The sequence below is a fragment of the Aquarana catesbeiana genome, linkage group LG05 (assembly GCF_042186555.1).
Source record: "Aquarana catesbeiana isolate 2022-GZ linkage group LG05, ASM4218655v1, whole genome shotgun sequence".
NCBI lineage: Eukaryota > Metazoa > Chordata > Amphibia > Anura > Ranidae > Aquarana > Aquarana catesbeiana.
Window position 1 is genome coordinate 559,174,310 of NC_133328.1, and position 14,583 is coordinate 559,188,892.

Genomic DNA, 14,583 nt, shown 5'->3' on the forward strand with positions numbered 1-14,583 from the left:
ATTCACACCTGAGCAGAGTGATTTTCAGGAGTTTTTATTTGAGCTATTTTGAATATTTTTGCAAGTGTCATTTTTTTAAGTATATTGCAGGCTTTTTACATGTGTATTCAATTCAGGGAGGCAATGCACATGGCTTATTCAAATTTAGCATCAGGAAGAGCTGTTTGTATATGCATCTACAGCCACACATCCCACTTTATCAGGACTGCGGCGACAGGTGCACAGTCCCGGATACACACTGTCTGTGTTCATGTCCATTCACCTGTCCCTGCGTATCTGTCAAACTCGGATGTGTGGATTTGTCTGTACAGTCGCTGAGTCTCCATTGACTAAAACACAGGCTACCGGCATGCAACTCCACACCGCGTGAAGTGGATTTGAGAGATGAAACCTAGAAAGAGAGCTAGAAGATGCATTCTAGTTATATTCAGACATTTTATTTTATTTTATTAAAAAAAAGTGTCACTTTAAGGGCTTGTTCACACGGGCATCACTACCCTGTGTTTAAGCGGCATTTATGCAGAGTTTTTTTTCATCGCCTACCATGGATATTGCAATGGCCACCACAGAATGCAGTACACAAAGCTGCAGTAGCTTTGTGTTGTGTTAAGAATTATGCAGCTTGTCAGCTGCCTCTATTCATTTCAATGGTATTGCGTCAAAACCACATCTTAACTGCACCTACAGCATGTATGATGTGTTAGTGAAGCATTTATAATGTATTAGCCGCGAGCTGGGGGAGAGACAGTGGAGGTTCTTGTATCCCAGAATGCACTGTTAAAGCGGGGTTCCACCCAAATTTTGAACATTATCTCTGCATTCTCTTCCTTGCCTAGATGCTGACATGCTGTGTAAAAAAAATTAAATCGCCGTAATTACCTTTTGTTTTCTTCTTAGCACTTCCTGGTTTTCCTCCCATGGGAGTAGGCGTGTTTCTAGCCTCTCCCACAGTCCCCTGGGAGTTAGTCTCAGGCTTCCCAGCATGCATTGTGCAACAGCGTCATCACAACATCTCGGTGAATGCTGGGAGCACAGCATTCACAGCATCCAGGAAATACATGCTTGTGGGCTTCAAATGACCACAATGAAGATGGAAACCGCCTTCAGTGAATTTTATAAGTTATTCTTTACAACGAATTCGGACACAGGCGTACTTATTTCACAGAACATGTGAGTAGATAATCATGAGAAGAAAAGTTTGTGAATGAACTCCAAAAAAAAAAACGATAGATAGGTGGACCCCCGCTTTAAATAGAGAACTAGGACAGAGCAGATCATGCCACTTCCTGGTTAAGGATGAGCTCAGGCTTGTTCGCAACTCCACGTGCCCGCTCCTGCCCGGAAGCTTACACTCCGCAGCGCTAATCACAGGTGGTGAGACAATTCCCAATCTGTGCAGCCGCAGATCGGGAAATGTCTCACTGCCTGTCATTAGCGCTGCGGAGTGTCCGCTTCCCGGCGGGCGTTGGCACGTGGAGTTGCGAACATGCCTGAGCTCATCCTTATTCCTGGCTGTACAGAGAAGCTGTGTGGTAACACCATTTTGCTTCTGTGTGCGGCCAGTAGGAGCAGAGGTTTTGTGCGTTATTGTCACCAGCAAAGCTTTTTGTACCAGCAAAGTGTTGGTGGCAGCAAGTTTCAATCCCGGCAAGTGACCCTGACAATCTTTCCATTATCTTCTTGAGCTGGACCAAGCCAAGTGTCAGAGATCAAAGTATACAAATCCAATCCATCTTGCAGAGAATTCACATGAATGCCCACTATCACACCACAACCTAACCGCAACCCCCATTGCCATTTAAGCCCTTCCCCCTAGAAAAACAACACTTTTCATTGGCGTTAAGCATTCTTGATGCTTTTTCAACCCTCCAAAAGCACTACAAAAACGCATCGAAAATGTGTCATAAATGCTTTAGGCGCATTAATAAGCAGTGCTTAGTTTTTCATAACCAACATGCATTTAAATGAGCCCCAAGAATACATACTTGAATGTTTGTTGTTTTTTTTAACCAGAGTTTAGTGTCATTTTAAAGAAGAATAAATCCTGATGGGTTTTACTTCCTTTTTTGTTCCCTGCAAAGTAAAAGCGTAATGTGCTACTATACATCGCATACTAGCACATTATGTGACACCTGCAAACAAAGCCCGCGCTGTCACCGCTGGAGGCTGCATACATCTTCGCCCCTTATCCTTCCGAGGCTGCAGACTGTGACTGGCCGGAATCGCGTGACTTCACTCCCGTGCATAAGCGCGGGAGCCGCCATTCAGCACTCGCTGGTGAAGAGGCGGCACGGAGGGCGGAGTGCCAATGACATCAGTGCAGTACAAAGTAAATATCTCCACTGAACTGGCTTTGCTGAGTCTGCTATTAATATTTTTGGTAATTGTCTCCTGCTGCCATATCTTTAAACTTCCATATTTACTGCTAGCTCTATAACAAACACACTGCAATAGCAATATTACTGGTGATTGATTCTCATCTCCATGTGGCTTGAGTGATCAAGAGAGGTAATTAGCTTTACGACCCTAGCCTGTGTCTGGCCTGGCCCTGGCCATCTCCTCCCCATATTCAGGTGTCTCACATCAGACCCAATAATGACCAACTGAGAAATGCATCCCAGCTTAGGCTGTCTATAAATTTATGGCAGCTTATGGGGTGGCGCAGACATCATGGCTCTTTCCTGAGTGGCTCTGTCACGAGTGATGCGCAGTTTCACCGACGCAGTTTAACGAAAGCAGGATAACTAAAGCTGCATGAACAACAGGAACTCTGCTCCACTCTGCAAGACGACAAGCAAACCAACTTTGAAATTTATTTTATATTAGGTTAGTTTCCCACTCTCTAGCCACTAACGTGCTCCTTATTCTCTTCCTTCTCACATTGGTGTCTTCTATCCTCAAATTATCTTTACTCTACCCCTCCTCTCTTCCCTGCAGCATGCACATATCACCCTCACTCCTACCCTCTCCCTACTATGGCACCCATCATCTCCTGCATTTGCTGCACCCACATGCTGACATAAACTCCAGGGCCACTAGACACGTGCGCTCATGCACATCCCACTCCCACCTTGCCTTCCTCACCCTCCTCCTTCTCCTAGTCTCAGGTGATATTTCTCCTAATCCTGGTCCGCCATTTTCCAAATGCAAGCCACATATCCAATACCCCTCCCCTCTGGCAACCACCGCAATCCACTCAGTTTAATTTCTATCCCCCTACTTCCTCAAAGCACCCCACCAATCTCATGTGCCCTGTGGAACGCCCGCTCCATCTGTAACAAGCTAACATCTGTACATGACCTCTTCATCTCTCATGGCTTGAACATACTGGCCATAACAGAAACCTGGCTGCAAAATTTTGACTCAGCTTCTCCTGCTGCCCTCTCCCATGGTGGTCTCCATTGGACTCACTCCTCCAGACCCAACAGACAGAAAGGAGGTGGAGTTGGCTTCCTTCTGTCCCCACAAAGCACCTTCCAAGTCCTTACTGTCCCTCCCTCTCTATCCCTCTCTTCTTTCGAGATGCACTCTATTCGTCTGTTTTCTCCCATTTCTCTGAGGATTGCAGCAATTTATAGGCCTCCAGGACCGGTATCGCGCTTCATTGATGACTTTGCTGCCTGGCTACCCTACTTTCTCTCCTCTGAAATACCCACCATTATTCTTGGTGACTTTAACATTCCTGTCAATGTCAACAGCCCAACTACAGCTAAACTTCTCAACTTAACCTCATCTTTTGACCTAAACCAATGGACACATACTTCCACTCACTCCAATGGTAATACCCTTGACCTTGTATTCTCCCATCTCTGCAACCCTGGCAACCTCACCAACACCCCCTTTCCTCTATCTGATCACAACCTCATTACTTTCACTGTATCCTTGTCTCCAACCACCCATCCCTCCAAGCAGCAAACAATTACTTGTAGAAACCTTCGCCACTTTAACCCTTCTCTTCTCTATTCTGCTACTGACAACCTATATGACATAATCTCTCCCCTGTCCTGTCCTGACCTGGCCACTTCTGTCTACAACAGTTCACTCTCATCATCACTAGATGCACTTGCTCCCCTAACCACACGCAGAATTAGGCCCCGACCGTTACAACCCTGGCAAACTGACAACACTAGAAATCTCAAGAGACATTGCCGTGCTCTTGAACGACTGTGGCGTAAAACCAAATGCCTGCAAGATTTCACCCTATATAAATCTGCCCTTCTAAAATACAATTCATGCCTCCATGCTGCCAAACAAGCCTACTTTGTCTCTCTTATTAATTCCTTGTCATCCAGTCCCCGTCGGCTCTTCTCAACCTTTAACTCTCTGCTTCGTCCACCACCCCCTCTACCCACTAACTCACTCACTGCCCAAGAGATTGCCAATCACTTCAAAGACAAGATCAATGCAATTCGTGAGGACATCTCCACTGTGCGTACATCTTCCCCACCCATCATACCTTGCCCAGCAGCACATTCAACCCTCTCCTCTTTTGAATTGGCTACTACGGAAGAGGTTACAAAAATTTTCTCGAATGCCCAGCTAACCAATTGTCCCTTGGATCCTGTTCCCTCACAACTACTACGGTCACCCTCTTCTTCTATCCTATGCTCCCTCACCCACATCTTCAACCTCTCCCTTTCTAGTGGCATTTTCCCCTCCCCTCTAAAACATGCACAGATCACTCCCATTCTTAAAAAGCCCTCACTGGACCCTACCGACCTGAACAACTTAAGACCCATCTCATTACTCCCATTCACCGCTAAACTTCTAGAACGCTTAGTCTACAACCGTCTTAGCTCCTACCTCAATGAAAATAACCTTCTTGACCCCTTACAGTCTGGCTTTCGCTCGCAGCACTCCACGGAAACTACCTTACTAAAACTCACTAACAATTTACTAACTGCTAAAACCAACAGCCAGTACTCCATACTCCTACTACTTGACCTCTCTGTGGCCTTTGATACTGTTGACCACCCGCTCCTTCTCAATAAACTACATTCCCTTGGCCTCCGAGATTCTGCTCTATCCTGGTTCTCTGGCTATTTATCACAGCGCTCCTTCAGTGTCACCTACAACTCTGTCTCCTCCTCTCCATTGCCCCTTTCTGTGGGGGTCCCCCAAGGCTCGGTTCTTGGACCCCTTCTCTTCTCTATCTACACCACCTCCCTTGGTCACCTAATAACTGCCCACGGCTTCCAATACCACTTATATGCTGATGACACCCAAATCTATCTGTCTACTCCTCACCTCACTCCTTCAGTCTCCTCTCGCATTACTAACTTAATAACTGACATATCAGCATGGATGTCGCACCACTTCCTTAAACTAAATCTCTCTAAAACTGAGCTATTAATATTCCCCCCCGCCCGTGCCCCCCTCCATGACTTTTCCATCAAAATCAACAATGCAACCATCAGTCCCTCCCCTCACGCCAGGGTACTAGGTGTAATCCTAGACTCCGACTTGTCATTTCAGCCTCAAATCCAATCATTGTCAAAAGTTTGTAGAATTCACCTCCGTAACATCTCTAAAATTCGCCCTTTTTTAACAAATGAAACCACCAAGCTCCTCATTCACTCCCTTGTTATCTCTCGCCTTGACTATTGCAACTCCCTTCTCATTGGCCTACCGCTCCATAGGCTATCCCCTCTTCAGTCTATCATGAATGCTGCTGCCAGACTTATCCACCTTACCAACCGCTCAGTGTCTGCCAACCCTCTACTTCAATCCCTACACTGGCTCCCAATCACCCAGCGAATTAAATTCAAAATTCTAACCACAACATACAAAGCCATTCACAACTCTGCCCCAAGCTACATCACTAATCTTGTCTCCAAATATCACCCAAATCGTCCTCTCCGCTCTTCTCAAGACCTCCTGCTTTCAAGCTCTCTCATCTCCTCCTCCCATGCTCGTCTCCAGGATTTCTCCAGAGCCTCTCCCATCCTCTGGAACTCGCTACCTCCATCTATCCGGCTAGCCCCTACTCTTGCTACCTTCAGGCAATCCCTGAAAACTCATCTCTTCAGGAAAGCCTATCACGTCTCCAACTAATCTCCTACCACTTCCACCAGCTCATTCCCCACAGTTACAACCTTTTGTACCACCTGCCCCACCCTATTAGATTGTAAGCTCTTCTGAGCAGGGCCCTCTTAATCCTATTGTATTGTATTGTATTGTATTATATTATAACTGTATTGTCTCCCTTTTATATTGTAAAGCGCTGCGTAAACTGTTGGCACTATATAAATCCTGAATAATAATAATAATAATAATAATAATAATATCTCCTAAACAGCGCATGTTTAGGAGATATTTAAGGTACCTCTAGGTAAACCTTGATATATGCTTACCCAGGGCTTTTTTTTCTCAGAGAATAGGTGCAGGAACACCCCCCTTCTGAGTTACCCTTCGTTTCTGCTCCCTACCCACCTCTGAGCATTGTCCCTTGGTTCCACCAACTACCCACCTCCCAGAACCAACGCTTTTAGAGAATACAGAACCAAGTATCATCTTGTGCTACTAATTGATTTGCATGGAATTTGTTAATGATAACAAGAAAAACAGTAAAATAGAGTGCAGTAAGCAACAATAAACTCCACCCCAGATAGACTTCACCCTAGCAACAATAGATCGCTCACACAACAATAGACTCCACCCCCAGCAACAATGGACCCCTTGCAACAAAATACCACCCCAGCAACAATAGACCTCCAGCAGCCGGCATCAATAGACCCTCCAAGAGCCAGCAACAATAGACCTCTCCCTCAACAGTAGATCCCTCCCAGCAACAATTGACCCCCCCAGCAACATAACACCCCCCATTGGCAACAATAAACCTACCCAGCAACAATAAACCCCCATACAAAAACAGGTTCCCCAGCAGCCAGCATCAATAGACCCTCTAGCACATCCCAGCACTCCTTGCTATTACTTACATTCATTGCTGGAGGTGCCGGAACTGCATTCCCCCGCGTTCCCCCTGAAAACAAGCCCTGGGCTTACCTATAGGTTAGGGTTGTCCCGATACCACTTTTTTAGGACCGAGTACAAGTACCGATACTTTTTTTCAAGTACTCGCCGATACCGATTACCGATACTTTTTTTTTAATGTCACGTGACAGTGTTTTTTCTTTTCATTTTTTTTTTTTTTTTTTTTTAACAGTGCTTGCTTTTTTTTGGGGGGGGGGGGGGGGGGGGGGGAACGTTGTATGTGTGTGTTATTTTTTTTTTTTTACAATTTTTATTTTTTACAATAATATTTCTTTTATTCTTTATTGTTTTTTTTTTTTTTTTTAATCAGCCCTGTTGGGGGGCTTTGGTGAGATATCAGGGGTCTTAACAGACCTCTGATATCTCCCCCTTGAGACAGAGAAAGAGACAGAGGATAGAGAATCCCCAGTCCCTTTCTCTGCAGCGTCAGCTGCACTGACAATGAATGGAGAGAAGACCGCAGCTTCTCTCCATTCATAAACTGACACATCCTAATCACAGGAGATTACAATGTTTCAGTTATGTGAATGGACAGAGTCAGCTGACTCTATCCATACACAAAGGAAGGAGGAGGGGGAGGACGGAGGAACTGAGGGGGAGAACGAAGGGGACAGATAAGAGCAGAACGGAGGGGACAGCTGAGAGGGACAGATAAGAGCAGAACGGGGGGGACAGCTGAGAGGGACAGAGGAACGGAGGGGGCACGGAGGAGGATGCAGTGACAGTCAGCTGTGAGCGATCACCGCTGTCTGTCACTAAAGCTGCTGAAAGCCGCTGGGGGAGAATCTTGTAACTCCCCCACGCGCCGATCACAGCTGACAGTTCAGGTATCGGGGGAGGCATCGGGAGCATTTGCCCGAGTACAAGTACTTGGGCAAATGCTCGGTATCGGTGCCGATACCGATACTAGTATCGGTATCGGGACAACCCTACTATAGGTACAACTTGAAAATGGAGGTTTACAACCTCTAAGGCTTATATGAAGTTTCAGTGACTGGGTTTACGAATACTTTAACGTAGACCTTCATTCAAAAGTGAAAGTGCTGCTTATCTCCCTCCCCATCCCTGCCCCTACCAATTTGTTCAGGTACCTGTCCCGTTTCCTCAGTTCTCACCTAGGTGAGAATTACATCTCAGTAGCCTGTAGGACCAGTCTCCCTGTGCCCTGCGATCTTGTGTATGTAGAGTAGGCAGCTGGCTGAGATTCATCAGGAAGTCACAGCCGGCTCACAAATCCAAGATGGCGGTTCCAGGGACCCGCAACAGTGAGTAGAACTGGCTGCAGGTAGACTGGGACTCCAGGCACTGGTAACTACTTCATTTTTGAACGTAAGCAGCTACAGTATTTGTAGCTGCTGACTTTTATTTAATTTTTTTTTGAAGTGTGAAATTCCTCTTTAAGGTGCCCATAGACATGCGAGTCAAGATATTTTGGGGGAAGTTGCAGTTGGACAAATTGGAATCCTGTAGTTTTTCTCCCAGAGGTTTCTGTGTTTACTCCCCCTTTCTTCCTAGTTTATTCTTCCATATCCACTTCTGGATTTTAGGTGGTTAAACTGGGATGATGCCTGCCGCTGCAGACATCACCCCAGTATTGTTTTTTTTTTTTTTTTTTTAGAGCTGGTGGTCAGCTTTCTTTTAAAAGTAATTCTAGCGGGTAACTAGCTACAGGACTGCTTTTACAAGTACCTGGAGGGGGTGTCCCCCGCCTTCTGTGGCTTGCTCGGGCTCTCCTGCCCCACTGGAAGACCCGAGCGACCAGCTGGCACGTCCGCCAGCTGGTCGGAAAGCCAAACAAAGCTGGGACTTGATATCCCTTCCGGTTTACCCAGATTTCAACTGCGCCATTTAAAAAAAAAAAAAAAAAAAAAAAGCATTTGAAAACACCAATCTTGCCAGTTTAAATGCTTTTAAGGGCAGAGGAGGGATTAGGGTTCTTATAGACCCCAGATCTCTCCATAAAGAGTACCTGTCACAAACCTATTACTGTCACAAGGATATTTACATTCCTTGTGACCGCAATAAAAGTGATTTAAAAAAATGTAAAGCAACAGTGTAAAATGGGAAAAAAATAAATGAATCATTTTTTAAAAAGTGCCCCGTCCCGCCATGTTCATGCACAAAGGTGAACTCGCGGGTTGGTTCCCGCACGCATGCAAACAGCGATGGTCTCACACATGTGAGGTATCACTGCGAACATCAAATCATGGGTAATAGACCTCCTCTGTAAATCCAAAGTGGTAACTTGTAAAGGCTTTTAAAGCCTCGCCTATGGATAGTACAATTTACAACGTTTGTTGACGTTGCACAGGCACGCACAATTTTAAAGCGTGACATGTTTGGTATCTGTTTGCGCTGCGTAACATCATCTTTTACCATCTACCAAAAAATTGGGTTATGTACTGTTTTTTGCACTCAATTCAGAAAAGTGTACCGTATATACTCAAGTATAAGTCGACCCGAATATAAGCCGAGGCACCTAATTTTACCACAAAAAACTGTGAAAACGTATTGACTCGAGTATAAGCCTAGGGTGAGAAATGCGCAGCTACTGTAAGTGGAAAAGAGGGTCAACAATGCCCATTTGCAGCCTCACTGTGCCCATTTGCAGCCATAGGTCCCCCGAACTTCAAACTCAGTAGTTTATGGTTCCTAGATGTCCCCTAGCTGCAGCCAAAATTTGGGGTCTCTGGACCCAAAGGGTCCCGAAATGACATTGCTGCAGATGGACACAGTTGACCGAATTTGGGGCCCAGTATCTCGGGGCCAGTTAGTGCTAGGCACCCCAAATTTGGTGTGCAAACCCAGTGGAAGTCGCACTACAACATATCCAAAGCTGGGGTTCCTAGCCCCAAGTGGCCCCGAAATATGGTGCCCCAAATTCGGTTCAGAAAATGTCAAGCACTTTTCTGCAGCAGAGAATGACATTTTCTGAACCGATTTTGCTGCCCTGTATCTCGGGGCCACTTGGTGCTAGGAACCCCAGCTTTGGATATGTTGTGGTACTAGTTCCACTGGATTTGCACACCAAATTTAAGAGTTCCGAGCACCAAGGGGCACCAAAGTCAGTTCGGAAAATGACATTTTTGCTGCAGAAAAGTGCTTGACTCGAGTATAAGCCGAGGGGGGCAATTTCAGCACAAAAAAATGTGCTGAAAAACTCAGCTTATACTCGAGTATATACGGTATTTATTTCCCAAAAAATTGCGTTAAAAATACACAAGGTGTTTGGGGGTTCTAAGTAATTTTCTAGCAAAAATGACTGATTGTTACATGTAAACAAAAAGTGCCAGAAATGGCCCCAACTGGAAGTGGATATACTGCACAGTACATTAACATGAGCACTGTTGTTGGTTCTGTAGCAGTGCTGAACATATTCTGACCTGGTCATACCATGGGCCTAAATAGGCAAGTGAGTCAAAATGACATGAAGTTTGTGCATTTTTAGTAACCTGAATAGAGCAGGACCAGAGGCTATAAGTGTAATGCTTTTTATTAAAAATTAACCTTCTACTAAAACACATTTTGATCTCATCTCATATCTCCTCAAGATAATCGTTCCTCTAGTAAATTATTTTCAGGGAAAGCACATTCCTTCCTTTAATTACTAAACCCCTCTCTGCTAAAGGTTATGTGAATACGGATATGGAAACAGAGGTTGGGGTGAGGATTGTGTTCAATTGTTAAAAGACAGAATTATCGTCTATATTTGAATTGAAGACGTGCCCAGAACCCAGCTCATCTCTACCCTCCCTTGTTTAGTGTAAATAGATATCATGTCTGCTGTCCACTGTGAATTCTAGGTTGTACCTTAAAGCAGTATTATCAAAATCAGAATTGTAATAGATTGCAGCTTACCAATGCTTAGATGTGGTGGCTGCATTAGTTCTTCTTTTGAAAGACTCAGAAGAGGAGAAGAGCGAGCACAGTGTGTCACTTCTTTTTGTTTTTAATTTGAATTTTTAATGTTAACATATAGAGTAACTTCACCCCTATCTAGCTATTTTTTTTTTATTCCCTGATAACTGTTGCTATGTGTAAATAAAATATATATACTTAATAGTCCGTGGCATCCAGCGTTGTCCTCCTTCCAGCCCAATCTTCTTCTTTGTCGCTGTGCTCCCACGCCCACATCTTGTCCAGACATTCTGAGCATGCAATGACACTCCATGGGTCTGTCACTCCATTCTAACTGTCTAGTGCAGTGGTTCTCAACCTGGGGGTCAAATGATGATTTTCCAGGGCTCACCGAATCCTGGGCTGTTCCTGAAGCCCACACCACTCTCCCAGCCTTTTCCCGGCTGCCCAGCAGGGCTGTCCCTGGAGCCTGTGGAAGCCCAGCTGGGCTGTTCCTAGAGCCCACTGCCACCCACTCAGCCTCTTCGCAGCCGTCCTTTCAGTTCACGGCATAGGTGGGGGGCAGAGACTAGAGGTCAGCTGACTGGTGAGGATTGTGAAGTGGGAAGGCTGGAGGACACCCTATCTCCTGATTTCGACGTAGGTGTCACTGCTGCGAGACACAACAGACCTGGAGACACAGTGAAGCCGGAGACGCAGTGAGTAACACTACTTGTGATTATAGTTGCCATTAAAAGTCCCCATTACAGTTCTCAGATCAACAGGTGACCTTGATCAAGAGCACCTAAGTTGGCTGATCAGAACTCCCACCAGCACTGCCACTGATCCAAACTCCCCACCAGCACTGCCCCTAATCCCATCCCCCCACCTAGGAGTAAGAGAAGGAATAAAATAGAAAATACATGGAAGGAAGAGTAAAAGAGGGGGAGGAACAAAGAAAAAGGGAGAGAAAGGACAAGAAAGATAGCTAGAGAGAGGGATGGGGGGAAAAAAACAAGAAATTAGGATAGAGAGAGATAAACGGGAAAGAAAGGTGAACAAAGAGAAAGAGTGGTACATCCTAAAATGTACCATAAGGGATTTTAATACTGTACAAGTGGAAGGAACTGAGGGAGCGCTAAATGTCCATGGGTTAGGGGCGCAGATTACTTGTCTTGCCTTGGGTGCTGACCCACGCTACGAAAATAATTTTACTGTTAGGGGTCCCCACATCTTGGGAAATTATATCAAGGGGTCACGGCACTAGGTGGTTGAGAACCACTGGTCCAGTTGCTAGATCCTCTAAGAATCCAGAAGAGGAGTGACATCACTGGAAGGAACTGTAGGGGATCGGTGTTCTTGGGTACATCTAAAGAGCTGGATTATCGGTCCCCCACATCATTGGCAGTGACCTGGACAGGAGACCTAGGTGAGTATAACCTTCTTCAGTAGTAATATAGGAAGTAGATCTTGCAGCAAAGAAGAGTCTTTCTCATCCTTTTTTTTCCCAGAGGAACCCTTGAAATAGTTTTCAGGCCTCAGGGAACCCCTGCTAATTTAATTTAAAGAGATATTAAAGGAGAAGTCCAGCCTGAGCTTTTTAGGATGGGCTTCTCCTCTGGGTCACAGGAGTGCAATTGGGTGCACTCCTGTGACCCATTTTCAGCACAGAGCGGTTTAAAACCCGCTCTCCGCTGACGTCACTGCCATCAGTCGAGGCAGCGCGTCATCCCGACTTCCCAAGCCTGGATCCGCCAGCTGTCTTAATTGATGGCAATCTCAGCTCCCCGCTGAGCCGGCCGCTCCCCGCCTCTCTGCAGCTTAGCGCTCCAGTGAGCGTGGATAAGCAGAGGAGAGACGCTGACTCACAGCAGCTCTCCTTTCGGGGATCTGTGAAAACCAAGCCATCGGCGATGTTCAATGGCTCAGTTCTCAGTGCAGAGACGGCGGGGGACAGATGCAGCATCGGTCGTATGCTACATCAACATAGGTAAGTATGAATAAAAAAAAAACATACTCTCTTAAAGGCAATTTTATTTATTTATTTTAAAATAACAAACATGTCATACTTACCTTCTCTGTGCAGCGGTTTTCCACAGAGCAGCCCCAATCCTCCTCTTCTCTGGTCCGCTGCCACCACTCCTGGCTCCTCCCTCCTGCCGAATGCCCCAGTAGCAAGGAGCTTGCAATGGGGCACCCAAGCTGCTGCTCAGCTTGTCCATTCCCACATACACAGCCCCAGCTTGGCCCCATTCCCCTTTTCCTCATTGGCTTATGGACTGTGATTGACAGCAGCAAGAGCCAATGGCTCCCGCTGCTGTCTCAGCTAATGAGGATGGAGAGTCCCTGGAAAGCTGAGGATCTTGTGCACATTGCTGGATCGCAATGGGGCTCAGCTAAGTATTAGGAGGGGCTGCAGCACAAAGAAGGTTTAATACCTTCATGAAAAGAAGGTAAAAAAACATTGAGCCTTTAGAACCAGTTTAATATGGGTCAGGGGAAGAATGCTCCTTACATTGGTGATGTGTGAAGGATGTCCCTCTTAAAGTTGTGGTCAATATGCAACACTTACAGACTAAAAACATTGTTAGTGTCATGCTGCTGGCTCTGCCATGTGGCATTGACCATGTAAATTGGCAATCCCCATCAAATGGATGGAGCCAAAGTTCAAGGAACCCTTAGCAACCTTTGGAGGAGCCCTGGTTGAGGATGGCTGGCTTAGAGAGTAGAAGGGGAGTGGATGGAGGAAGGTAATATTTGTTTTTTAGCTGGCCTGCTTTCCTAACTCAAAATTCATATTGAGTGAACATCCTAAATAAAATGTATGTTTTTTCATGCATATCACTCATATTTTACTTTCAGTTTTATTTTATCTAAAAGTAGCAAAAACTACACCTGATGAAACCTGTAAGGGCCTGTGATGAGGAATTCTGTACTGTTGTAGCTATTGCCACTGCTCTCATCTCTGTGCGTCTGTTCAGTGCATTTGTCTCATTTTACTTATTCTCCTCCCACCCAGAAAGGCATACATATACCTAAGAAACAGGGTGGATATAAATCAATGTTTTTTTTTAAAAAAAGGATTTTTTTGAAATTTAATTTGGATTTTTTTTATTTAAATCGATTTTTTTTTGGGGGGGGGGGGGATTTTTATCAAATTTATTTTAATAAAATGCTTTTGCAGTAAAAATCTATCTGAAGATAGTTTTCTATTTAAGATACAATAATAATTTAGTTTATTCAGCATGAAATGGAGCTTAGGTATGTAGCGTGAGACTGTATATTCTGCTATATTTACATTTTTGATAAACTCATTCAATGAATCCAAACTCTGCAAGCTTAGATAACATGCACTGCAATAATGCATTCTCGCAATTTCACGGTAACCATGAGATAAAAGTTCAGGAATATTCCTTTATCCCATTGTTTTGCAAATCTATGTACACTACAAACTGTATGATTGAATTGGTTCTGATATCACTGTTTTACTAACCTGACAGCTTATTATTCTAAATAGGAAACCTTAATTTTGTTTGCAAATATTAAAGATTCTAACTACCAGCACGAATAAGTCCTTACATTTAAAGAGCACCTGTCATTTCAGATCCAACCATGGCAGCGACTGTTAGCGGGCATCCACTCACCTGCTGCTGCCATGTCCCTCACCTTGTTGTGTCATTGCCGCATCACCAGCCGTTCCATTAAAAAGAATGGGAGTGAATGGGACTGTCGGTGAGTCAACAGCGGGTCAGA

At 45.1% G+C, this 14,583-nt stretch overlaps 1 protein-coding gene across 2 annotated transcripts in view; it reads left to right on the top strand.

Annotated features, from left to right (window-relative positions):
* The window catches only part of CPNE3 (copine 3), a 104,204-nt gene that overhangs the window by 27,945 nt on the left and 61,676 nt on the right, over positions 1-14,583 (top strand). The window lies entirely within an intron of this gene.